The sequence below is a fragment of the Phacochoerus africanus genome, chromosome 11, assembly GCF_016906955.1.
Source record: "Phacochoerus africanus isolate WHEZ1 chromosome 11, ROS_Pafr_v1, whole genome shotgun sequence".
Taxonomy (NCBI): Eukaryota; Metazoa; Chordata; class Mammalia; order Artiodactyla; family Suidae; genus Phacochoerus; species Phacochoerus africanus.
In genome coordinates, this window is record NC_062554.1 from 124964933 (window position 1) to 124990046 (window position 25114).

At 42.6% G+C, this 25114-nt stretch overlaps 1 protein-coding gene and 1 pseudogene across 3 annotated transcripts in view; one reads left to right on the forward strand and one right to left on the reverse strand.

Annotated features, from left to right (window-relative positions):
• Positions 1-25114, forward strand: part of C11H1orf21 (chromosome 11 C1orf21 homolog) — a 232500-nt gene that overhangs the window by 40605 nt on the left and 166781 nt on the right. The window lies entirely within an intron of this gene.
• On the reverse strand, positions 14322-14486 carry LOC125112295 (uncharacterized; annotated as a pseudogene).

The window sequence follows — 25114 nt, forward strand, 5'->3', positions numbered from 1 at the left end:
TTGAGCTGCTCCCGACACAGTGGGTGAACTTTTTCTGGGCCCTGGAATCACCCTCACTCTGGCCATTTCTTACACAGGTAGGTGCCTGCTGCAGCCTGAGGCAGCAGTGCCTGGCCATCTCTTGGCCTCCAGCGGTGTTAGCAGATCCAGCAGCCCTTCCCCTGGTTGTAGGAAGAGGGGGAACAGAGTGGGGTGTGTGTCATCCCTGCCTTGGAGTCTTCACTGCTCTGGTCCAAAAGCATAGCCCTGGAAAAGCCTTTTCCCCTCTGCTCAGGCTGCAAAGCATAGTGTTCAGAGCTCTCTACTGCACTGGCAGAGAGAAGGGAAGATATACAGAAGGCTTTTGTTCCTAACTCCCTCTTTGCAAGAAGGGACTGAGAAAAGACTGATTTAAAATATGCGGTGCATATGTGGTGTCCGTTTGTAAAGTGCAGATCTGAACGTATTACTTGCCCACGTAGATACTTCCAGTGATGCCCGTTAACTATGGAAAGCATTTAAAAAATCAGCATGGTGGGGACCAAGGCCCAACAGAGCTATGAGGAGACGAAAACAGGATGTGAAGATGAGAATGATGCACAGAAAGGGAGGTGCTGATGATGCAGGAAAAAGGGGATAACTCAGGTGTGAAGGGGTGGGGAGGTTGGCCTTAGCAGAAGGAATACTGGTTGTGTTGTACCCAGCTGGAAGGCTGAGTCTGTGGAATAGAGGCAGCGAAGTTGGTGGCATCGTTGTTGGGAAGACAGGGTAATTCTCTTTTCCTGGCACCTCTTTTCTTTCTTTCTCTTTTTTTTTTCCCATTTTCTATATGATTTTTATTTTTCCTATTATAGTTGATTTACAGTGTTCTGTCAATTTTCTACTCCACAGCAAAGTGACCCAGTCATACATATGTATACATTCTTTTTCTCACATTATCCTCCATAAGTGATTAGATATAGTTGTTTGTGCTATACAGGAGGATCTCATTGCTTATCTACTCCAAATGCAATAGTTTGCTTCTATTAACCCCAGACTCCCAGTCCATCCCACTCCCTCCCCTTCCCCTTTGGCAACCACAAGTCTGTTCTCCAAGTCCATGAGTTTCTTTTCTGTGGAAAGGTTCATGTGTGCCATGTATTAGATTCCAGAAGTGACATCATAAGGTATTTGTCTTTCTCTTTCTGACTTCACTTAGTACAAGAGTCTCTAGTTCCAACCATGTTGCTGCAAATGGCATTAGTTTGTTCTTTTGGTGGCTGAGTAATATTCCATTGTGTATGTATATCACGTCTTCTTAATCCATTCATCTGTCGATGGACATTTAGGTTGTTTCCATGTCTTGGCTTTTGTGACTAGTGCTGCAATGTACATACGGATGCATGTATCTTTTTCAAGGAAAATTTTGTCTGGATGTATGCCCAGGAGTGGGATTGCTGGGTCATGTGGTAGTTCTCTATTTAGTTTTCTAAGGTACCTCCGTGCTGCTTTCTATAGTGCTTGTACCCTCGGCCCCTCTTTTCTTTATTTTGTGTGTAGTATCAGTGGAGAGTAAGGGCTGAGGTCTGAGGTTTGAGGAGTTGGGAGTGGTCAGCGTAGAGGATTTGGAAAGTTACACAAACAGAGGGAGTATAGGAAGAGAGTGTGGCAGAGTCGACTGCCCGTCAGAAATGTTCAGCATAAAGAGAGGTCATCACTTGTGCGGTCGGAGGCAGAGTGTTGTTGGAACCCAGTTCTGCCCGACCCGCCAGAGCCCATGACTTAGCAACTGGCTTCCCTGAAGGTCAGAAAATCAGTCTGATCTGCGCCATCCCTATGAAATGACCTGTTAGAACACATGCTGACTCTTCCTCCCCGTAGTCCTTCCCGGGACTTCTCCCACCCACGAGCCCTCCCATTCTCCCCTCCTCATTCACTGGACCCTTAGCGGTGACAGGCATTGGTCTGTGTGCTGCGAATACAGCTGAGAGCCAGGCAGACGCCGGCCCCGGAACCATCTCTTCTAGGAAGGAGTGGCCCCTGTAACCAAGGAAAAGCAATTGCACACAGTAGGTTCAGATTCCAAGTGCTGTGAAGGCAGTACACTGAGGCAGTGGCGTTGGGTGGCTGGCTTGTTGCGGGCTGGGGGAGGGAAATTCAGGAGATGCTCAGAGGGCAGGACCTTTGAGTTGAGAGTGAAGGGTAGGAAAAAGCCGGCCCTCGGGCATCTTCTGGCCCTTTGGGGAAGAGGAGGCTCGATGAAAGGCAGTGCTGTGGGAGTGGGGTGTTGGGATAGGCTGAGGAAATCTTCTTGACATTTTTGATCAGATGACTAAAATGTTATATGCTTTTAGCAAATAAATAAATAAATAAATAAATAATTTGGAGCTCCTGTCGTGGTGCAGCGGAAACGAATCCGACTAGGAACTATGAGGTTTCGGGTTCAATCCCTGGCCTTGCTCAATGGGTTAAGGATCCTTTGTTGCTGTGTCTGTGGTGTAGGCTGGCAGCCGTAGTTCCGTTTGGATTGCTAGCCTGGGAACCTCCATGTGTTACGAGTGTGGCCCTAATAAGCAAAAATAGATAAATAAATACATGTTATATGCTTTCAATCTCATCATGGAAGGAATATCTCTTTCCTTCCCTCCCCTGCATTTCAACAACTATTCACTTCAGGAAACAAAATTGTCTTGGACACACAGAAAGGGGTTTGCTCTTCGGATCAAGCCCCCTCCAGAATGAACTCAGCACCTGGACCCATGACACAGAATCAAGGCTCTCGTGTCAGTAATGACGGAAAGGACAATAAATAAGGAAATCTTTCACTGAGAAGAAGTTTCACCCAGACCTCCCCTTGGCTCTAGTTCTCCTCCTATCTTAACTTGGTGTATTTGATTCCTATCTTCACCTGAGGATCTTTTTCATTCTTTCCCCTGGTGTCACACCCTGAAAGTAAAGGTAGCTGCAGCTGTGGCTGAAGGTGGGCCAGGGGGCCAGAGGTGTCAGGTTTTTCTGTGTGCTTGTTGGGTGGGGCACAGAGGAACTGAGGTTTAATTTGCAGCCATAATACCTCTTTATGGACTTTTCCTAGTTCGTGGGGGGCAGGAGGCGAACCAGGAAGGCTAAAAAGGTCGCATTCTTAGACATGAACCCTCCTGCCTATGCCTGATGAATGTCACATAGCGCTTAGCTTCTTTCCAAGCTCTGGGTTGCCCTGGGAGCCCTGAACAGGTACCATTCTGAAAAAAAAGTTTCATTCACCGATTATATTCCCCTTCAGGAATGTGAGAGCCAGCAGGATCTTATAGCATGTCTAGGTCACCCAGGAGGGCCCTCGGTTCTCCTGTGGCAGTGCTTTGTCTGGATGACTGGGTTCAGGAAAAGCAGACCGGCCCCTCTCACCATGCAACCCCCTCCAGTACTATAGAGGGGTCCTTCCCAACCTTTTTTCATATCACGGGACCCATAGAGAGTGATCGCCTTGGCAGGGTTCATTGCTGTTCGTAGACAAGGATGCTCAAGGCCAGAGGTGGTAGGAGAGCTGACGGGACGGGCGGGGGGTGGGGGATGCAGAGAACAGGGGCCTTGTATCTTGGCACGTGTAGAATCCATTGGTGGCCTCAGGTTAGGAAGCACTGCTGATAGATTGTACTCCTTTATTGTATTGCGTGCCCCTGAAAGCTGTGTTTGGTCGTGCTTGAATACCTGCGGCCTTTGAAGAATTCTTTACTGCTGGGGGACCCCCCATGAATGTGGTTGCCTTAAATGCAGCAAGGATCTCTTCAGTGCAATAACTACTGAGAATTCTTTCTAAGCTTCACTGACAAGTTACATCTCTGCGCTGCCTGGAGTCCTACTGCTCAGCTTTGAGTTCTGGTTCTGCCGCTCGTGGGCTGTTCCATCCTCATCAGGTTGCTCCATCTCTCGAAGACATTTCCTCATCTGTGCAACGAGGATAACACTTATCTGGTGTGTGACAGAGTCCAAACTCTGCCCCGGAGCTGTCTGACTTCAAAGCCCTTGCTCTAAGTCATTCCATCGAAATCTCTGTGTAGAACCTTTTATTAACATAACCACATGTATAAGACACTGGAAAAGTCAGAGGTTGCATTTTTCAAGGGAAAGATTTTGTGGTTCAGTTAAAATAGATGTGGCGTTCCCGTCGTGGCTCAGTGGTTAACGAATCCGACTAGGAACCATGAGGTTGCGGGTTTGATCCCTGGCCTTGCTCAGTGGGTTAAGGATAAGGCATTGCCATGAGCTGTGGTGTAGGTCACAGACCCAGCTTGGATCCTGCGTTGCTGTGGCTCTGATGTAGGCTGGCGGCTAAGCTCCGATGAGACCCCTAGCCTGGGAAGTTCCACATGCTGCGGGTGCGGCCCTAAAAAGGCAAAAAAATAAAATAAAATGGATATGGGCCAACAGTGCTTAGATTTGTGAAGCAGTTGAGCTTCATCACACCGGTACATGATGTTTTGGAGTTACAAAGCTGGTCAAAATAACGATGGTGGGATAAGGTAGGCTAAAAAGTTGAGCCTGATGATTTCTTAAAGTTTTTGTGGTTATTAACTTAGCAGAAATTAAAATGAAGTAAGAGTTCAACTGGGTTACAAATCAATTTATCAAAAGAAACCAAACCTCCCAAAATAGTGTTTGACTTGTTTCTTGCTTCTACTTCCCCAGCTCTGATTAGGGCTGAGTCTCCTGAGAATGAGTCCCCTGAGCTGAAATTTGAAATGGTTGTTAGGAAAGAGCAGTAGGAAGTGATATCTGATTTTGCCACAATAGATATTGATTGCTTTGGTAGAAATTAGCATGATTGATTCATCATGCCTTAAGATGAATAACGCCAGAAACTACGTCAATTTCTTTATTTTCTTCTTGTAATATTAGAGGGAACTGTCTAAATATTTGCCTGGAGGAAATCTGATGATTCTAAAAGTTTCTTTGAAAGAAGTTTACTAAGTTGAACAAACATATTCCAATGTAGTAAAGTTTGGGAAAACATTTCTGATAAAGGCTGTACTATGAAAGTCAAATGCATGCATGTATGTGTGCATGTATGTGTACATACACATACATATATACATACAAGTCAATTTAAACCCAAATGTATACATACAAATCAATTTATATTATGCATACAAATATATATATACAAGTCACTTTAGCTAAAGAAACTCTCTATATATACACAAATAAATCAATTATATATATATATATACACACACACATGCATATATATGTCTACTATTATTGGGGGGTTGATTTCTTTAGATCAATTGATTTATAATCAAGCTGAATACTTACTTCATACATATATATATATGAAGGAGAGAGGAGTGCTTTGTAAAATTTGTGAAGTGCATACCCCTTAAACATATATATTAAATCATACATTAAGCATTTATGGTAAACAGTTTACCTTTCCCAATTAAAAAGGTCCTAGCTGAGAGACCAGCCAGATTCTACATTTTACAAGAAAATCAAGTCCTGGAAATGTTGCATTCCCTTTGAATGTTGGTGCCAGAGATACATCAAAGATATCGGGGGAAAAAAACCTTACCAGGTTCTCCTTATAATTTGAACTGAAGGGTTCTAGTTGATGTTTTTTTTCTGTTGGACCCAACATCCTGAGTAAACTGGAATCTGCTTACTCTCTTTGGAGAGGCATCAGGGGAGAAGTACCTCCTTAAAATTCTAAGTCTTCTGATAGAAGAAAGCTCCCTCTCTGGGTTGGTGGAAATTTCCATTCCCAGGATACATATTCATTTTTACTTCAATGCAGCTTCCTCTTGGTTTTGTGATTGAGTTATTTTTAGTGAGTTTGCAGGCTTCTCCTCCTTCCCTGTTTAACCATGCTGCATCCTTTACTTCTCTTGTTCCATTAATTAATCCCCACGGCTCTTTTCTTAAACCTTTCATACTCGGAGGGGTATTTTAATTTCTTTATATTCCTTTTAAAATATAAGCAAAATATCTGGTTCATCTAGAAATCAGGTATCAGACCTTCCCCATATCAGATATTTGGTTCTAGCTTACATTTGCATGTCTTATAACACAATTTGAATTATTCACTAGTTTCTTAGATTTTCATTCTTACTGAACCTAAAAGACCCAATTCCAAAATGAGAGGGCAGTGGCACTGTTGTGTGCTGATGATATGCCAAGGCTGTATGCATTCCTGGCTCCGTGTATGATAAGTGATATCATCCCCATTTTATAGATGAGTAGGCAGAGCTAGTCATCTTTACCACGGTGTTTGCACTGCCTGGTGGTACAGTCTAGTTAGTGGGCAATTCTGAGCTAGTTGGAAATGTGTCTATTTAAAGCTGCTGTAAATCCAAGATAATCTTAAATTTTTTGACTCAGAAGCATGTTAAAGAATTTGACAATAATGAAAGAAATGCATAGGCCTATTTCGTGATGCTTCCAGCAGGTATTCATGTTTATAGGGGTTGATATTCATTAGTGATATTACAGGGTGCTATCAGCGAATGTCTGAGCCAAACTCTCGGACTCCGTTCATAGGTTATGTTGTGGTCATGGGAGGAAACAATCCTAGTCGAGGGCAACATGGATTTTTTTAGGTCAAACAGAACTTGATTCAAACCCCGACTTTGCCCCTACTCTTGGATGACCTTGCCTGCTACTCAGCCCTTCTAACCGCACTAAATTCATCTGTAAAGTGGAGTCATAATTGCTGTGGTGATGATTAAATTAAATGGGAAAAATGTATGCAAATTGCCTCAAGTCTTACACGTTATATTCAATAGAATGGCAGTCGTGAATAACACGTGTCACAATCTTAGACCCTCTGAGTTGAGAAGGATCCTAGGGTCAGATGGACTTGGTACCAGTTCTGGTTCTGCTAGCAGTCCCTAGCTTCTCTGAGTTTCTATTTCTGATGTGCACAACGGAGATAATATTTAACAGATTATGATCAAGGTTATATGAAATGTGTCGTCTGTAGAGTGTTTAGCGCTAAGTAACTCTCATGAGGTGACAGCCTCTGGGGACAGGGCAGCTCTCGCTGGAGTTTTAGAGTTTTACTTACAGTGAACATTAGTTTCCCTGTGACTTTGGCTGGTTTGGCTCTAGTCCCACGATCTGAGTTTATGAGAAAGTTATTTTTGCTCTCTGGGTTATGATTTTGATTAGATCTAGAAATATTGTTAGGACCCTAACCTACTTACTTGATGGTTAAGATTAAAGTTCTTATTCTTCTGCAGTTAATCTTTATCTCCATCTTCCTGAATACATTCTGTACTGAACAAAAATGTTTGTGTACGTGGGAAAAAAAAAAGTTCTAAATCAGAAGAATGTGGCAGGCAGCGTCTCAGGGCACTGACTGGTTTGGTGCTCTGTGTGGTTGTTGCTGGTGATGTAGAACTTAATATGGAAATCAACATTTTAAGCAATTTAATGCTAAGGGTGACATTTTAATTCAGTTGCTCTCTGCTCTGTTCTCCCTTGCTGTCTACCTTCGTGCGAAGCACTGTAGTTTGAAGTCAGTAATGACGATAGTATTATGCTGGGCTTTGAATGTGAAGGAAACTTGAATAAAGCAGCTAAATAAAGCATTTTCCTGAAGGGAGTTCCCCTGCTCGCAGGATCTTCCCTGAGGTTTAGTTGCAAAAATCCCTTAATCATGTACTTAGAGTTTCTACTCCTTACGTGCAAATTTATTTGATTTCTGTGGGCTGTTCCTGTGTGCCCTGCATAAATAGCTCTGGGTGAGATTATTATGTGTAATGTTAGATCTTACCTAACCTGCTTTTCAATGTTTTGAAACTGGGAGTGCAATAGCTGTTCTGATGTGAATAGTTTTCTGGTTTTAAAATCCAAAGTTTTGTTCACCACTGGATGCCAGATTTTGTATTCCACCGGCTAACAAGTCTATAAATACCATGTTAACATTCCTCCTTTCTCTCCCAGAAGGAGGCTTCCTCTCCAGTAGCAATCATCACAGACATATGCCCACTGGTGGGCTCCTGGAGCCCTCAAAGCACAATTTCCTTTATGGACGCTGTACCTGTGAAAGATGGTTTGCCTGCTTGGCATTTAAGGGGCATTGGGAGAACTTTTCACCCCAAGTTATCTTGGTCTTTTATTCCTCTGGGGTCCATAGCTCTCCTCCCCACCCCCACGTTTCCCTGGAAGGACAGTACTTAGTCCCTAGTACTTGATGAGTCCATCTGGACGCTTTAGCTGGCCCCCTTCTTTACAGCAGTGGGAAGGATGGTGGGGGAGGGGGGCTGTCATTGGTCTGGAGTCCCTGAAGTGGGGGTATTGGCCCAGAAACCCAAGCAGAGCTTGGGTTCCCGTGTTCAGAGTCTTTGGGGCAGGCGTGGAGAAGGCCCAGTCCCAAGGCAGAAGGCAGGCAGCATTTTCTGTAGTGATGGGAAGTAAACCACAGCCTTTTAGAATGAGCTGGTATTTGAAAGTTCTTCCAAATAAAAAAGTATTGCTTTGTTTAACCTGTCTCTTTGGAGAGCTCTGCCTCCCAATGAGGAGAGTCCTTGAAAGAGGTCCCCGGGGCCAATCATTATGGTCTCTGCCAAGGAGAATTCTGCATCTCTTGCCTCTTCCTGTCTGTCCTCTTACTTATCTCTTCTCAAAATGGACTGGGTGCCAGGGGCCCACTTACTCGCTGTGAGACGAGAGGGAGGTCATGTGCCTTTGGGGCCCGATTTCCTTGGGTAAGAACGACCATGTAATCTACATCCGTACTGCCCGCCTCACCAGGCTGATGTGAGAAACTTGAGGCCAGTGCTTTGTTCGACAAACACCTGATACACACCACGCAGGGGTGTGCTCTAGTGCAGAGGTGCGATCCATGCTGTATCGCCTGTTTAGGGAGCTAGAGAGGATGCTCTTCCAAGCAGAGAAGATTCGCCAGTCATATCCTCAGTGTGTACACACCTGGTCTGAATACAGTATTTGTTCAGTGGCCGTGGCTCCTGTGCTTTGTGCTATAATATTAGATGTGGCTCCACATGGGACAGTAGCCACGTGGCGGCTGCGCCCTTCCATAGCTGCCGAGAGACCTCCCCGCCGAGATGACGTTTGAGTTGGGCCATAACAGATGAATAAGGTTTTATGAAAAATTTAATATCTTTGCCCATGTTTTTTTTTTTGCATTTCTCAATGGGCTGTCACTAGTCTCTGGACTGGCACTTGAGAAGTCTGCCTGGATTTTTGACTTATCCATCATCTTAATGAAAATCACCTCACCGAGGGGTTGATAAATATTTTTAGCAAGCTTGTTTTCAAATGAAGGTTCTCAGTATATACAGTTTTATAATGAAAAACTGCTTAACTTATCTGAGCCCTTTTTAAAAAACCTGATACTGCTGCCCTTTAAATTAAACCATGCTTTGCTTTTGGACCTGGCATGAGTTTCTAATGGCAGGGTAATTACAGTGCACAGAACACTCAGTGAATTGGAACGTACTTGCTCTCCACGTTCAAATAGAATTTGTTCTTTTGGGGTAGGGACAGGAGAAAAGTCATAGACAATGAGATAGATTTTCCGGAGAGCAGGTGGATAGAACACATGTGTCCCTTCAGGGCCGTCCGTTAATTGAGCTCCATTCCTTATAAGTGCATTTGGTAAAATGAAAGTTTTGGTTCCTAGAAAAAAAGTCATGTGAAGATAATGGTGAAAATTAATTAAAAGGGTAGGCATAACCTTGGATCTTGCTTCTTATTACTGTTTTACTATAATAATTATATCAGTGTTACATTGTTGGCGAAATAATCCCCTCACGGGGTTGAGGGATATGATTATATGGACTCCGTGTTTATAAGACAAAATAGTTACCCATATGACCGAGGGGGCAGAGATCCCTCTTCAGTGAATTTTCTTGGGAAATTAATTATTTTTTTTTATTTTTTATTTTTTGGTCTTTTTTTTTTTTTTTTTTTTTGCTATTTCTTTGGGCCACTCCCGCAGCATATGGAGGTTCCCAGGCTATGGGTTGAATCGGAGCTGTAGCCACCGGCCTACGCCAGAGCCACAGCAACGCGGGATCCGAGCCGCGTCTGCAACCTACACCACAGCTCACGGCAACGCCGGATCGTTAACCCACTGAGCAAGGGCAGGGACCGAACCCGCAACCTCATGGTTCCCAGTCGGATTCGTTATCCACTGCGCCACGACAGGAACTCCTTCTAAGGAAATTAATTCTTTAAGCACAGAAACTTCTAATTCAGAAGTTTAGTGGTAGACTTTTTAAGACGCAAGAAATGCTTCACATTTTTGATCAATGTAAATGCAAAATAATTTAGAATAATAATAATAATTCCTTTCTTCCTGATGCCTTTGGGGTTATTATGATAGGAGCCAGTTATTACCTTGAATGCTATGGAGACATGCTCAGGGCTGCTTGAAATGGTCTCAGAGTGAGGTGCTGTACGAGGAGAAGAAGTCAGATTTTGTGTTTCCTCTGTTTCTTTTCTCACCACCCGCTGTCTTCTATGCTGTGCTTTTTCCTGTTTACAACCTTACCTTTTCCACTGGCTTCTTTTTTTTTTGTCTTTTTGTCTTTTTTGTTGTTGTTGTTGTTGCTATTTCTTGGGCCGCTCCCGCGGCATATGGAGGTTCCCAGGCTAGGGGTTGAATTGGAGCTGTAGCCACCGGCCTACGCCAGAGCCACAGCAACGTGGGATCCGAGCCGCGTCTGCAACCTACACCACAGCTCACGGCAACACCGGATCCTTAACCCACTGAGTAAGGGCAGGGACCGAACCTGCAACCTCATGGTTCCTAGTCGGATTCGTTAACCACTGTGCCACGATGGGAACTCCTCCACTGGCTTCTTTTCCAGAGCAGATAAGCAAGATTCCTCAGCCTCATCTTTTACAAATTCCTACTTCTTTTTTTTTTTTTTTCCTTTTTTCGGGCCAAACCTGCGGCATATGGAAATTCCCAGGCTAGGGGTCGAATTGGAGCTGCAGCTGCCGGCCTACACCACAGCCACTGCAGCATCAGATCCAAGCCACATCTGCAGCCTATGCTGGAGCTTGCAGCAATGCCAGATCCTTAACTCACTGAGCAGGGCCAGAGATTGAACCCTTATCCTCATGGGTTCTTAACCTGCCGAGCCTCAATGGGAACTCCCTACAAAGTCCTACTTGTATGTCTCCTGATGGAAAGCAATGCCCTGTAGGAAGTATTCTTGCCTGAATCTAATCAATGTAATCAAATATCCAAGTACCACATAGAACACAAGGAGGAATAAAGTGAGTGTTAAATGATACTTCAAGGATGCAGCCAGCAAAACTAAACCAGAAACACCTAACTTTACAGAACAAATGACCAAAAGGGTAAAAAAAAAACAGACAGACAGACATGGAACATGTAGATTGAAAGAGACTAAAGAGACTCATCAACCAGTTACAATGTGTGGATCTTATTTGGATCCTGATTTTAAACAAACTAAAAAATATGAGGCAATTGGGGAAAGTTGGACACAACTGGATATGTGATCATTTTAAGGACTTATTGTTATTTTTTTAAAGATGTGATCATGGTGGAATACCGTCATGGCTTAGCAGTTAACAAATCTGATTGGCATCCACGAAGACACAGGTTCGATCCCTGGCCTCACTCAGTGGGTTAAGGATCTGGTGTTGCCATGAGCTGTGGTGTAGGTCGCAGATGTGGCTCAGATCCCGCGTTGCTGAGGCTGTGGTGTAGGCCAAGAGCTGTAGCTCTGATGAGACCCCTAGCCTGGGATCCTCCATATGCTGTGGGTGCGGCCCTAAAAAGAAAAAAAAAAAAAAAGAAAAGATGTGATCATGGTGGCATGGTAATGTTCTTTTTACTGTGGTCCTTTTATAGATGGATACTCATATTAAGGAGTAAAATGATATGAGTTGGTAATTCTTGATGTTCAGACCTAGATTACCAGGGGCCGCATTATACTGGTCTCTCTACTTGGAATATGTGTGAAACTTCCCATAAACATTAAAAAAACCCACAACACTAAACCAAAACTCATCTTTGAAACCCAGCGCTGTCTATCTCTCTATCTGTCCTACCCCTTATTTCATATACATTTCTGGAAAGAGATCTGTCCTTACTGTCGAGGCTTTATTTTTTTTTTTGGCAGCTCTCGCAGTTTCTCCTTTGTGTCTGATTTCAACCATCTCTTTCCTAGAGCTCTCTCTTCTCTTATTGCTTTATACTAGGAATACATAATCTGTGAGTTTGTAGGTGAGCTTTGTCTAAAACACAGTGCCTTCTCTGTTTTGGCAAATGTGCACTTTGTGGGGATTAGGCTCATGGCATTGATAAGAATTTTAAGAGCCCCTGATTCTAGCAGGTTAAGAACCACCTCACTGCCCCCTGTGCTCAGTTGTTAGATTCGTGGCGTTTTCTTCTACTTGCACATGTCAGGGGACTTCTCTCCTCTCTCGTCCACAGCTCTGTCCTGTGCTTCCGTCCTGTCCATTCGTTTGTCTGTCTTCATCTCTACTCATACGTACCTCAAAGGTAACGTGTTTGGGTGATGGTTTTGCCATTTACCCAATTGCTCTTCATGCCAAGTATCTCTGAATTCGCCTCAATTTCACTTTCTTCCTTATGTGAACATCTGCATCCAAATCATCATCAAATGCACATTATTTTAATAACTAGACACCACTGGTATCCTTCCTACCAACCTCCTTGCCTTTAACCCAAGCCCTCCATTTCCAGAAATGATGTGACAAACACAAAAACCTGTTGACCTCAGTGGTTTACAGGGTCACAGCAGGGCCCTTCATTATCCAGCTCCCGTCCCGCTCAGTGGTCTCATTTCCTGGCACTCCATCCTCAGACCTATGTAGACCTATTTAGAGACTTGTCACATCTCTAAGCTTTGCGTATATGTTCCCTCTGCCTGGGGGTTGGCACCCCTTCCACCACCCTACCTTACCCATCTTGTCAACGTGGGAAATAGCACTTTCCCCATTAGGTCTAGGATGACCCTCCTCTCCGAGGTGGCCTGGATGCGTCCTCTTAGAGCACTTGGGAGTTTCCTCTTAAATGCTCACTCTGCCGTTTGCACAAACTGCCATTCAGTGGGGTTTTTGTTTGTTTGTTTGTGTTTTTGTTTTTGGTCTTTTTGTCTTTTTCCAGGGCTGAACCCACAGCACATGGAGGTTCCCAGGCTAGGGGTCGAATCAGAGCTGTAGCCTCCACCCTTCGCCAGAGCCACAGCAATGTGGGATCCGAGCTGCATCTGCGACCTACACCACAGCTCACGGCAACACCAGATCCTTAACCCACTGAGCAAGGCCAGGGATCGAACCCACAACCTCATGGCTCCTCGTTGGATTCTTTAACCCCTGAGCCACGACAGGAACTCCAGCGGGGTTGTTTTTAATTGCCTTGTAATTGTTTGCAGCCTATAAGCTAACTTGTTAGTACTGTCATAGCATCTTTGAGACCCTCTAGCTTTTGCCCAGTCCTGAGGGTGTGAGTGTTTAGTAAGTGGCGGCCGAATGCTCGCTGACCAGTTTCCCCGAGACCTTCTTCCTTCATGTGAGCCCCACCTTGAGCTCTTCCGAGGAGGTACTAGAAGGGACACCACAGGACTGAGTGGATCCTGTATCCTGAAGGGCGAGGTGTCTTGGGTGGCCACTGGGAGGGGTAGAGGCCCTCCCAGAGGCCGTTTTTAGTAAAAGTTTTTCTTTGGTGACTTGATTATTTCCCTCCCTTTCTAAGTTCCTCTGTTCTCTCCCATTTTTTCCCCTCCTTTTTAGAAATGGGAGAATCGTTGATGTACAATATTGTATAAGTTACAGGTGTACAATAGAGTGATTCACAATTTTTAAAGGTTATACTCCATTTATCGTTGCTATAAAATATTGGCTATATTCCTCTCCCATTTCTTAGCGACCTCTTTCAAATATGAGTAAATGGTTTTTATAAGACTACTCTCCTCCCAAACTTCCTGCCTACATAAATGTGTTTTTAAAATGAATTAAAGTGGTTGGGTTTTATTTTTTTTTAACTTATTTCGTAGTATTTTTATCAATGGAAATGGGGGTTTAACGGAATCTCTTACTACTCAGGAGCCATTGAACTCAATATTGGTAGTGGAGCCATTTTCTCAGAAAATTATTACTGAAATCTTCTGAGAACAGTTTTAGTCAAGAAAGGCTTTGTCAGCACTATGTTGAAATTAAGATCTCTGGGAGTTCTCGTTGTGGCATGGCAAAATGAATCTGACTAGTATCCATGAAGACATGAGTTTGATCCCTGGGCTTTGCTCAGTGGGTTAAGGACCCAGCGTTACCATGAGCTGTGGTGTAGGTTGCAGACATGGCTCGGATCTGGCGTTGCTGTGGCTGTGGGGGAGGCTGGCAGCTAAAGCTCCAGTTTGACCCCTGGCCTGGGAACTTCCATATGCTGTGAGTGTGGTCCTAAAAAGCAAAAAAAAAAAAAAAAAAAAAAAAAAAGCAAAAACATTAAGATCTCTGTCTCTAGGATATTTATACTACACTTGATCTTAGCCAAAAGGCCGAGAAGCGATCTAGGATATTTATAAGCCTACGGACAGCAGCTGTGGTTTGTATCTGACTGTGAACCTCCACATGGTTTCCTTCAGGGCTCCGTCAGCTCCCCTGCCAGGTCTGTGGAGGAGACGGCAGGGTCTGCCAGCCCTTCGTCATGAAAATAGGAAAGCACAGCTTATGCTGGGATTGGAACACCGCTACAAGTCTTTCTGCCGGGCGTGCGGGCCCGGGTGACAGACGGAACGCAAGTGGAGGGGGGTGTCTTTCTGATAAGGGTTGGGGGGTGTGGGGTCTCCAGTCCCAAACGGATGGGTCTCTTGTTGAGAAGACGGCACAGTGAGGTCCTCGGTGGATGCCCGGTGCGGTTGCCCAGGGGAAGGTGCGGAGAGGTTGCATGAAAGGTCTGTCACTCAGGATCCCCTGGGAGAAGCACCCTTTTACTGGATTTACTGGGGTCAGTGACACGGGGAGCACGGCCTCCACACTGTGCCCAGGCCCTCTCCAGGCGGAGAGCTAATTGCTAGCCTTTCCAGGACTCTTCCTGTCCCCATCACAACTTGCTAGCTGCCTATCGAGCTAACCTGTTGCACTAAATCAGGGAAGGGTTAACGACAGAATGTCGTTTGCCCGACAATATGTGCTTTTTAATGAATATCAACCATGCCTTTTTGCAAAGAATGAGAAATCTGTGAGATGTATAGTGACAAGCAACAGAGCTGATATTCCTAATGAGGAGCCTACCTTGTGGGTTGTGGCATCCCCAAAAGGTGTACACGGTTGTGTGCACATGGAGACACACACACACACACACACACACACACACGAGAGCTGGAGAAAGGTTACCGAAACAAACATGTAGCCAAATTGCCTGTCCTTTTGCTTTAATGTTCCAATCCTCCGCTGTGTCCACATCAATATTAAGCTTAATTAAATTTCATCTGGATGAAAGGCTTTATAAAGGTCAGGAAGAAAACCCAACTCATTTTTCGTGTGTGTGTGTCCTAATGAGATCTTTTATTCGTTACAATCAGAAATGAGGATGGAGAAAAGAGAGATGTCAGGTGACCTCTGAATTCCCCAGCATAAAGATTGCTTGTTAAAGCTCTGACTTGAAAAAAATGAATCACAAAATAATTGCCATGCCTTTTCCTTTTTAAAATTTTATATTTTTACTCAATTTTGGGATGTTGGTTTTCATCTCAACCTGCTCACTAACAGTTGTAATATTGCGCTTTGCGGCTCTAAAAAGACTCCCCCCTACCCCCCCCCCCTCTCTCTCTCTCTCTCTCTCTCTCTCTCTCTCTCTCTCCTCTGAAGTCTTAGGCATGAGTAGGAGTACATAGCATGCTCAGAAACAAATAGATTAAACATTAGTGGCAGAATTTCCCCCCACGTGAATGTCTTGCACACTGGAGGCCTCTTTTGCACCAAGTTCACAAAAAGGGCATTAGCACATTATAAACATTTGAAAGCTGACGTTTTCCATGTTTATAAACTTAATGAGCAAATGCTCCATCGAGTGATTACATCCTTTATAAATAATTTCGTTTTTAGAAATAACTGTTGATGTGTATCATTGGAGATGGAGAAAAGCACTCATCAGCGCTTTTGCGTGCCCTGGAAGGCAGCATGTTTTGTGACATTGCAATCAGAAGTGGAAGCCCACTGCTGCAACGAAGTCTCTCTCTGGGTAGTGTCCAGAGCACATCTCAAACCCCTAGACACGCGCACGTGTGACGCAGAAGTGTACTAGAGGAAAGATTGACAGACTGCTTCTGGGAGGGCGCAGGCTTCTCATGAACAAGATAGAAAGTTCGGTTGGCAGCACTGATGGTGGCACCACTCTGTTCCTGCGAAAGGCTTATCCCCTTGCAAAAGATTTTGGTTTCTAGAATCCCCACAGCTTTGTGCAGAACAAAAATCCCTCCCTCTTTTTGCAGTCGTTAGGGTGAGACCAGCTCTTATCCATCCAAAAGGAGGTCACCCTCCTCGGGTCTTTGGCGGGGTCACGACGGGAGGTGGTCCCCAGGTAATGTTGTATTTGCCCCCAGCAGCAAGATGAAGAGTTACCTCCCCCCCCAGTCAGCACTGTGGTTTTCTGCTTGTGAAATAAGGTCATATTTGCCTCGTGTCTTATCAGCCTGACCCCAGCGTGGCCAGGTGGCAGGGAGAGGTGTCACCACCACATGTGTTGTTTACATGTAGGCGGGCTGTGATTGTATACCTTCTCACAGATATGTCTGTGTGGCTGATGACTCAGAACACACTTGGGTTGGCCTTTTTATGGCTAAATGCCACATGGGAAAGTCTGCGAATCACCTTATTTATGGTATTACACAGGAGCGATGGGACCGTTCCGGTGATTACGCGGTAGGAACAAAATCTGCCCCTTGCTTGTTTATTCTGCCTGTACCCTCTTAGGCTCTGTGTCTTTCTTGTGGCCCGGCTTAGGTCTATTGTAAACTGCTCTAGCTGATGAGCAGTTTTGAAGGCCTTTAAAGAATTTGGTGGCTTTGCCTCACCTACTTACTGTGTGTGCCTTAAAAGCGTTCCCTGGCCTCAGGAGTGGAAAACTTTGAGTCAGAAGAAAGCAGAAAGCTCTGCTGAGAGGATTGCTAGAGAGTTCCCGAGAGTTCCAGGGGCTGCGGGTCTCTGTTCAGTGAGGGTCACTGCCCTCCTAAATGGTAAACTGGCTGCCTGACGAGGAGCCCCAGCCTGTTAGCAGAAAAACCTTCAAGCTGGGAAGTATCCTGGAAATGTCCCTAAGTGGTGAGGGCCACAGCTCATAGCACGTTGGGGAGAGGAGGCCCGAGTTGTGGTAGAGCCCAGCTCATCTTGAAGAACTGAGTCCCCATCCCTCCTCAGAGACTCTACCGCCAAGGCGAGGCCTCCCTGGTAGCTGACCTTTGCCCCCGGGGAGCCCCAGGTCAATGCAGCAGTGCCTTGAGGGCAGGTGGAGTGGACAGCCCTGCTTCTGTGTTTTGCTTTTGTTTTGCAATTCTCTCTCTGCTTTCCTAAGATTTTAACCTATTGACGAATGCTTGGTAAATGTGTTTGCTAGATCTGCCTTTGTCAGCAAACCAGGTAGGGTTTCATTTCCTGAAGGAAACAGCCTCGTGTACATCGCGCTGCGTTTCAGTGTTTTGTCTTTTCTTCGTTTGCTGAACCTCCCCATGTTAACATCCTCTTGTGTTCCAGAGCCTTGACTTTGCTGGACACGGCCACCTGTTTCAGTTCTTAATCTCTGAAGAAATCTCAACCTGAACTGGCTTTTTATGAGGTTATTTGTTCATCACTACCGTGTTTGACTTGCTCTTCAAGAAATAGCTGTTAGTTTTATGTGTGAAACTTCAGGGATTAAGGGACAGCCAGTGCCAGATACCTTACAGCTTTTGTCTGCCCAAGTTAAAGGAAGCTGCTCTCCTCGTCTTCCTAGAATGTCCTTTTAAATTGCAGTTTCGAAAAGTCAACTCTGAAAGAGAAGAGAGATTCTATTTTATCGTTCTTTCCAGCAGTTGGAGACATGGATTGAAATTTTTTTTTCCTAAAGGTGAAAACCAGAAACAAAGCATGGCATGGATAGAAGGTAACAGGCCTCATGTGGGGACTTTGAGTGCTTTCTGATAAACATATCCCACTGGCAGCAGATCCATAAGAAAAACACTAAAAATTAACACGTAGCGAGTGAATTTCTTTTACTGACTTTTGAAAAGACAGTGAGTGGGGAATTGTGTGTATATGTATATTTAAAGTTTTATTGAAGTATAGTTGCTCTACACTATTGTTATAATTTCTGCTGTATAGCAGGGTGATTCAGTTGTACATGTACACATCCATTCTCTTTCAGATTCTTTTCCCACATAGATGATCACAGAATATTGAGTAGAGTTCCCTGTCCTATACAGCAGGTTCCCACTTGCCAATCATTCCTTATACCACAGTGTGTATTATGCCAATCCCAACCCCCCAGTACATCCCTCCCCCTACCTGTCCCATTTGGTAACCATAAGTTTGTTTTCAAAGTCTACGAGTCTGTTTCTGTTCTGCAGATAAGTTCATTTGTATCCTTCTTTTAGATTCCACATATAAATGATATCACATGATGTTTGTCCTTCTCTATCTGATTTACTTCATTTAGTATGATAATCTCTAAATGGTCAATCCATGTTGCTGCAAATGGCATTATTTCATTCATTTTTTATGGCTGAGTAGTATTCCGTTGTATGTATATACCACATCTTCTTTATCCATTCCTCTGTTGATGGACATACAAGTTGCTTCCATGTCTTGGCTGTTGTAAATAGTGCTGAATGAACACTGGGGTGCACGTATCTTTTTGAACTATAGTTTTCTCTTGATGGATACCTAGGAATGGAATTGCTGGATCATATGGTAGTTGTATTTTTAGTTTTTTGAGGAACCTCCATACTGTTTTTTATAGTGGTTGCACAAATGTACATTCCCACCAACAGTGTAGGAGGGTTCTCTTTTTTTCCACACCCTTTTCAGCATTTATTGTTTGTAGACTTTTTGATGATGGTCATTCTGATTGGTGTGAGGTGATACCTCATTGTAGTTTTGATTTGCATTTTCTCTAATAATTAGTAATGCTGAGCATCTTTTAATGTGTTTTTTTTTGCCATCTAGATGTCTTTTTTGGAAAAATGTCTATTTAAATCTTCTGTCCATTTTTTTACTTGGGTTGTTTGTTTTTTTTTTGACTTGAGCTGCAAGAGTTGTTTGTATATTTTGGAGACTAATCCTTGTCAGTTGCTTCATCTGCATATTTTTTTCTGCCTTTCTGTGGATTGTCTTTATGTTTTGTTATGGTTTCCTTTGCTGTGCAAAAACATTTAAGTTTAATTAGGTCCCATTCGTTTATTTTTATTTTTGTTTTCATTATTCTAGGAGGTGGATCTAAAAAGATATTGCTGTGGTTTATGTCAGAGATTGTTAAGTCTATGTTGTTTTCCTGTAAGAGTCTCTTCTCCCCCTTTTTACAGCCACAACTGCAGCATGTGGAAGTTCTCTGGCTAGGACAGCCACAGCAATGAGGGATCCGAGCCTCATGTGCAACCTACTCCACAGCTTGTGGCAATGCTGGATCCTTAACCCACAGAGTGAGTGAGGCCAGGGATCAAACCCACATCCTCATAGATAAGTCAGATTCTTAACCAGCTAAGTCACAACAGGAACTCCTCTTCTAAGAGTCTTATAATATCTGGTCTTATATTTAGGTCTTTGGTACATTTTGAGGTTATTTTTGTGTAATGGTGTTAGAGAATGTTCTAATTTGATTCTTTTACATGTAGCTGTCCAGTTTTCTCAACACCACTAATTAAAGAAACTTTCTGGAGTTCCCATCATGGTGCAGTGGTTAACGAATCCGACTAGGAACCATGAGGTTGTGGGTTCCATCCCCAGCCTTGCTCAGTGGGTTAACGATCCGGCGTTGCCGTGAGCTGTGGTGTAGGTTGCAGACGCAGCTCAGATCCCGCGTTGCTGTGGCTCTGGCGTAGGCCAGTGGCTACAGCCCCGATTAGACCCCTAGCCTGGGGACCTCCATATGCCATGAGAGCAGCCCAAGAAATGGCAAAAAAAAAAAAAAAAAGACAAAAAATAAATTAAAAAAATAATAAACTTTCTTTTCTCTGTTATGTGTTCTTGCCTCCTTTATTATAGATTTGTTGACCATAGATGTGTGGTTTTATTTCTGGGCTTTCTGTCCTGTTCCATTGATTTTATATTTCTGTTTTTGTGCCAGTACCATATTGTTTTGATGACTGTGGCTTTTAGTGTAGTTTGAAATCAAGGAGCCTGATTTCTCCAGCTCTGTTTTTCTTTCTCACGATTTTTTGGATATTCAGGGTCTCTTGTGTTTCCAAATTTTAACATTTTTTGTCCTAGTTCTGTGAAAAAATGCCATTGGTAATTTGATAAGGATTATGTTGAATCTGTAGACTGCCTTAGGTAGTATAGTCATTTTGACAATATTGACTCTTCTAGTATAAGACCATCATGTATCTTTCCATCTGTTTGTGTCCTCTTCAATTTCTTTTATCAGCATCTGATACTTTTCAGGGTAAAGGTCTTTTGCCTCCTAAGGTGGTTTTATTCCTAGATATTTTATTCTTTTTGTCATGATGGTAAATGGGATTGTTTCCTTAATTTTTCTTTCAGATCTTTTGTTGTTAGTATATAGAAATGCAAGAGATTTCTGTGATTAATTTTATATCCTGCAACTTTGCTGAATTCATAACTTTAGGATTTTCTATGTATAGCATTATTTCGTCTGCAAACAGTGACAATTTTACATCTTCTTTTCCAATTTATTTCCTTTTCTTCTCTGATTGCTGTGGTTAGGACTTCCAAATTTATGTTGAATAAAAGTGGTGAGAGTAGACATCCTTGTCTTGTTCCTGATCTTAGTGGAAATGCTTTCCGCTTTTCACCATTGAAAATAATGTTACTTGTGGGTTTGTGATATATGGGCTTTATTATGTTGAGGTAGCACTTCCCTCTGTGCCCACTTTCTGGAAGTTTTTTTTTTTTTTTTCTTTAGTCAGAAATGGGTGTTGGATTTTTTTCTGAATCTTTTGAGGTGATCATAGTCTTTTGATTCTTCAGTGTTAATGTGATGTATCACACTGATTTGCAGATATTGAAGAATCCTTGTATTCCTGGAATAAATCCCGCTCAGTCATGGTGTATGGCTTGTTAATGTATTGTTGGTTTGCTAGTATTTTGTTGAGAATTTTTGGATTTATATTCATCAGTGATATTGGCCTTTAATTTTCTTTCTTTGTGGTATCTTTGATTTTGGTATCAGGCTGATGGTGGCCTCGTAAAATGAGTTTGGGAGTGTTCCTTCCTCTGTAATTTTTTGGAATAGTTTCAGAAGGATAGGTGTTAGCTCTTCTCCAAATGTTTGATGGAATTCATCTGTGAAGCCATCTGGTCCTGGTGTTTTGTTTGTTGGAATTTTTAAAATAACATTTTCAATTTCACCACTTGTGATTGGCTCATTCATCTTTTCTATTTCTTCATGGTTCATTCTTGAAAGATGGAATTTGTCCATTTCTTCTAGGTTGTCCACTTTATTGGCATATAATTGTTTATAGTAGTCTTGTATGATCCTTTGTATTTCTGTGATGTCCATTGTAACTTCTTTTTCATTTCTAATTTTATTTATTTGAGTCCTCTCCCTTTTTTTCTTGATGAGTTGTCTAAGGGTTTGTCAATTTTGTTGATCTTGTCAAAGAACTAGCTTTTAGTTTTATCAATTTTTTTTCTATTGTTTTCCTTGTCTCTATTTCATTTATTTCTGCTCTGATCTTTATGATATCTTTCCTCTACTAAGTTCGGGTTTTGTTTGTTCCTTTTTCTCTGGTCATGTTAGGTTGTTAATTGAAATTTTTCTTGTTTCCTGGTAGGCCTGTATTGCTATAAACTTTCCTCTTAGAACTGCTTTTGCTGCATCCCATAGGTTTTGGATCATTTTGTTTTTGTTTTCATTTGTCTTTAGTTATTTTTTTATTTCTTCAATGATCCATTGGTTTTTTTAGTGTCATATTGTTTAGTCTCCACATGTTTGTGTTTTTTTGCAGTTTTTTTCTTGTTGATTTCTGGTCTTATAGTGTTATGGTCGGAAAAGATGGTTGATATGATTACAATTTTCTTAAATTTTTTGAGGCTAGATTTGTAGCCCAGAATGTGATCTGTCCTGGAGAATGTTCAGTGTGCATTTGAGAAGAATGTGTATTCTGCTACTTTTGGATGAAATGTTCTATAAATATTAATTAAGTCCATCTGGTCTAATGTGTCATTTAAGGCCTGTTTCCTTGTTGATTTTCTCCCTGGATGATCTGTCTATTGCTATAAGTGGGGTGATAAAGTCCCCAACTCTTTATTGTGTTGTTGATTTCTTCTTTTATGACTGTTAGCGAAATTGTATATATTTTGAACTTAATCCTTATCCAGTAGTTGAAGCTGAGAATCAAAGGAAACGTTAGGAATATTTCAAGTTTTTGTATATTTGACACATTTCAGTAAGATATGGTTGAGTAGATTAGGAACTTTGAATTTAGTATGGATAATCTATTATCAGAGTAGGTATAAATTAAATTGGTAAGTACAGATGTATCATTGTAAATATAAATGGTAAATTCAACTACCTTTGTAAATTTAAAGTTAAGTCCAACACCAGTGAGCAGTGTCACTAGCATATGAAAAAGATAGGATCTCTCAAAGATGTCCAGTACCATGGTGTAGTTTCCCTTAATTCCTTAGCATTATAAATTATTGATCCCAAGCAAGTGTGAAACAATTCTCGGGTACTGGCATTCTTTGGAGGAAGTAGGTGGTAGTAAATATATTTCTTTTATGGAGGCTTTTTTTTTTTTTTTTTGGTCTTTTTGCCATTTCTAGGGCCACTTCTGCAGCATATGGAGGTTCCCAGCTAGGAGTCTAATCGGAGCTGTAGACACTGGCCTACACCAGAGCCACAGCAACATGGGATCTAAGCCACCTCTGCAGCCTACACCACAGCTCACGGCAGCGCTGAATCCTTAACCCACTGAGCAAGGCCAGGGATTGAACCTGCAACCTCATGGTTCCTAGTCGGATTTGTTAACCACTGAGCCATGACGGGAACTCCTGTGGAGGCTATTTTTAACTAATTATTTATATCCTTATTTGAAAATGGTTTTGGAGTTCCCATTGTGGCTCAGAGGTTAATGAACCTGACTAGTGTCCATGAGGATGCTGGTTAGATCCCTGGCCTTGCTCAGTGGGTTAAGGACCTGACATTGCCATGAGCTGTGGTGTAGGTTTACACACTCAGCTCAGATCCCACATTGCTGCAGCTGTGGTGTAGGCCAGTGGCTACAGCTCCGATTAGACCCCTAGCCTGGGAAGTTCTATATGCCTCAGATGTGGCCCTAAAAAAGCAAAAAAAAAGAAAGAAAGAAAAGAAAAGAAAGAAAAGAAAGTGGTCTAGATTCTGAAAGTGGGAATTAGAGTTTAAGGAAGTCATGTGTATCTGTTATAACTGCCCTGTCATCTGAATTTTGAACTCCTCAAAGGTCCACTGTTAAAGATAATACAATCATTTGTAGGTTTGTCCCTAACTTTATGACCTGAAATTTTAAAAGCCAAGCGGGCCCCTCTGCACTTTTGGTACCATTGCCATAATACCGTGTGAGAAGTTGGAAGGAGCCTAGGAGGTCACATTCAGCCACAAATGTAAGGTGACCTGGCTTGTAATTCAGCTTGTAAATAAAACCTGTTAGAACAGTGCTTCTGAAACTTCTGCATGCGTATGAATCACTGAGGATCTTGTTAGAACTGCAGATTTTGAGGTCTAGGGTGGAACCTGAGATTCTGTTTTCCTAAAAGGATCCCAGTCATTTTGGTCCCTAGATCATGCTTTGAGAAACAAAGTCTTAGAAAGCAGTTGTGAGATAGCTAGCTTCCCCCCACCACCTCCAAATCAGAGTGAATCTATCTATATATCTGTCTGTCTATTTTTATTGAAACATAGCTGACTTACAATATTGTGTTAGTTGCAGGTGTACAGCAAAGTGATTCAATTATGCAAACACACACATTCATTTTATATGTTCTTCCTATGGTGTTTCACTGGCCCTAGTATTTTCCCCTTTGGGGAAAGCAATGAAAATACAACTAATGGTTACCTTTCTGCAACTGCTGATATTAAGATTTACCTTAAATGACCACTTAAATGACCATCTCTTTCTTGTTCCGATCAGATCTCAAGCATCTGGGATGGCTCCTGGCCCATGCTGGGCCCTGGGTCATGATTAGATGAGTGTATAACATTCCTGTTTGGAGATATTATGAGTATTATTCATTTTGGATTTTCACTGTCACATTTTTAATCATCCCTGGCAGCACATCAAGAAGCACCCTAATTCTTTGATGTGTGTAGTGTGTGTAGTCGCTCAGGTTCCCCTTCCCTCCTTTACACACGACTGGTCCCTTTGGATCTTTATCTTTACAGACTGAAGAAGACTCATTACATCAGCCTTTCTTAAAATCAGAGCTTTTTTATTTTGTTCTTTTTTTCTCTAGACCATTTCTACTTTCATCATGTCATTGTGTTTAGGTAAGTGGATTTAGTGTGTCGTATCACAAATACGAAAGTACTATGGCTTGTACAAGATGAGGTCAAAGTATAAGACATCATTTATGTTGAGTTTCCAATAAACTTTCTGATGATAACAAAAAAAAAAGGAAGGAGGAAAAAGCAGCAGCTATGAAATTCTCTGTGTACATGTACACACTGAAACCTGGTTCTTATGTGCTCTTGACATCTGATCTCTTTTCATTGCTTCCTAGTTAAATTTAACTTCCTCTTTAAGTAAGTTAGGTAATTTCATGACCATAGCTAACAGCGTAAAGGCACTATGAAGAGTTTACTTCTGCAGTAGGAATTGATGATCTTTAGAAAGGTGATGATAGATTTATATTCTTTCACAGTAAAATATTCCCGCTCTTCCTCTTTAGAAACAATTATGATAACGCAAGTCCAGAGCCTGGCGTTTTTCATGTTAAAATTCTCCAAATTGTTCACTCAAACCGCACCTTCTGCACAGCCTTTCTTGAATCTGTCCAGGCATCCTTT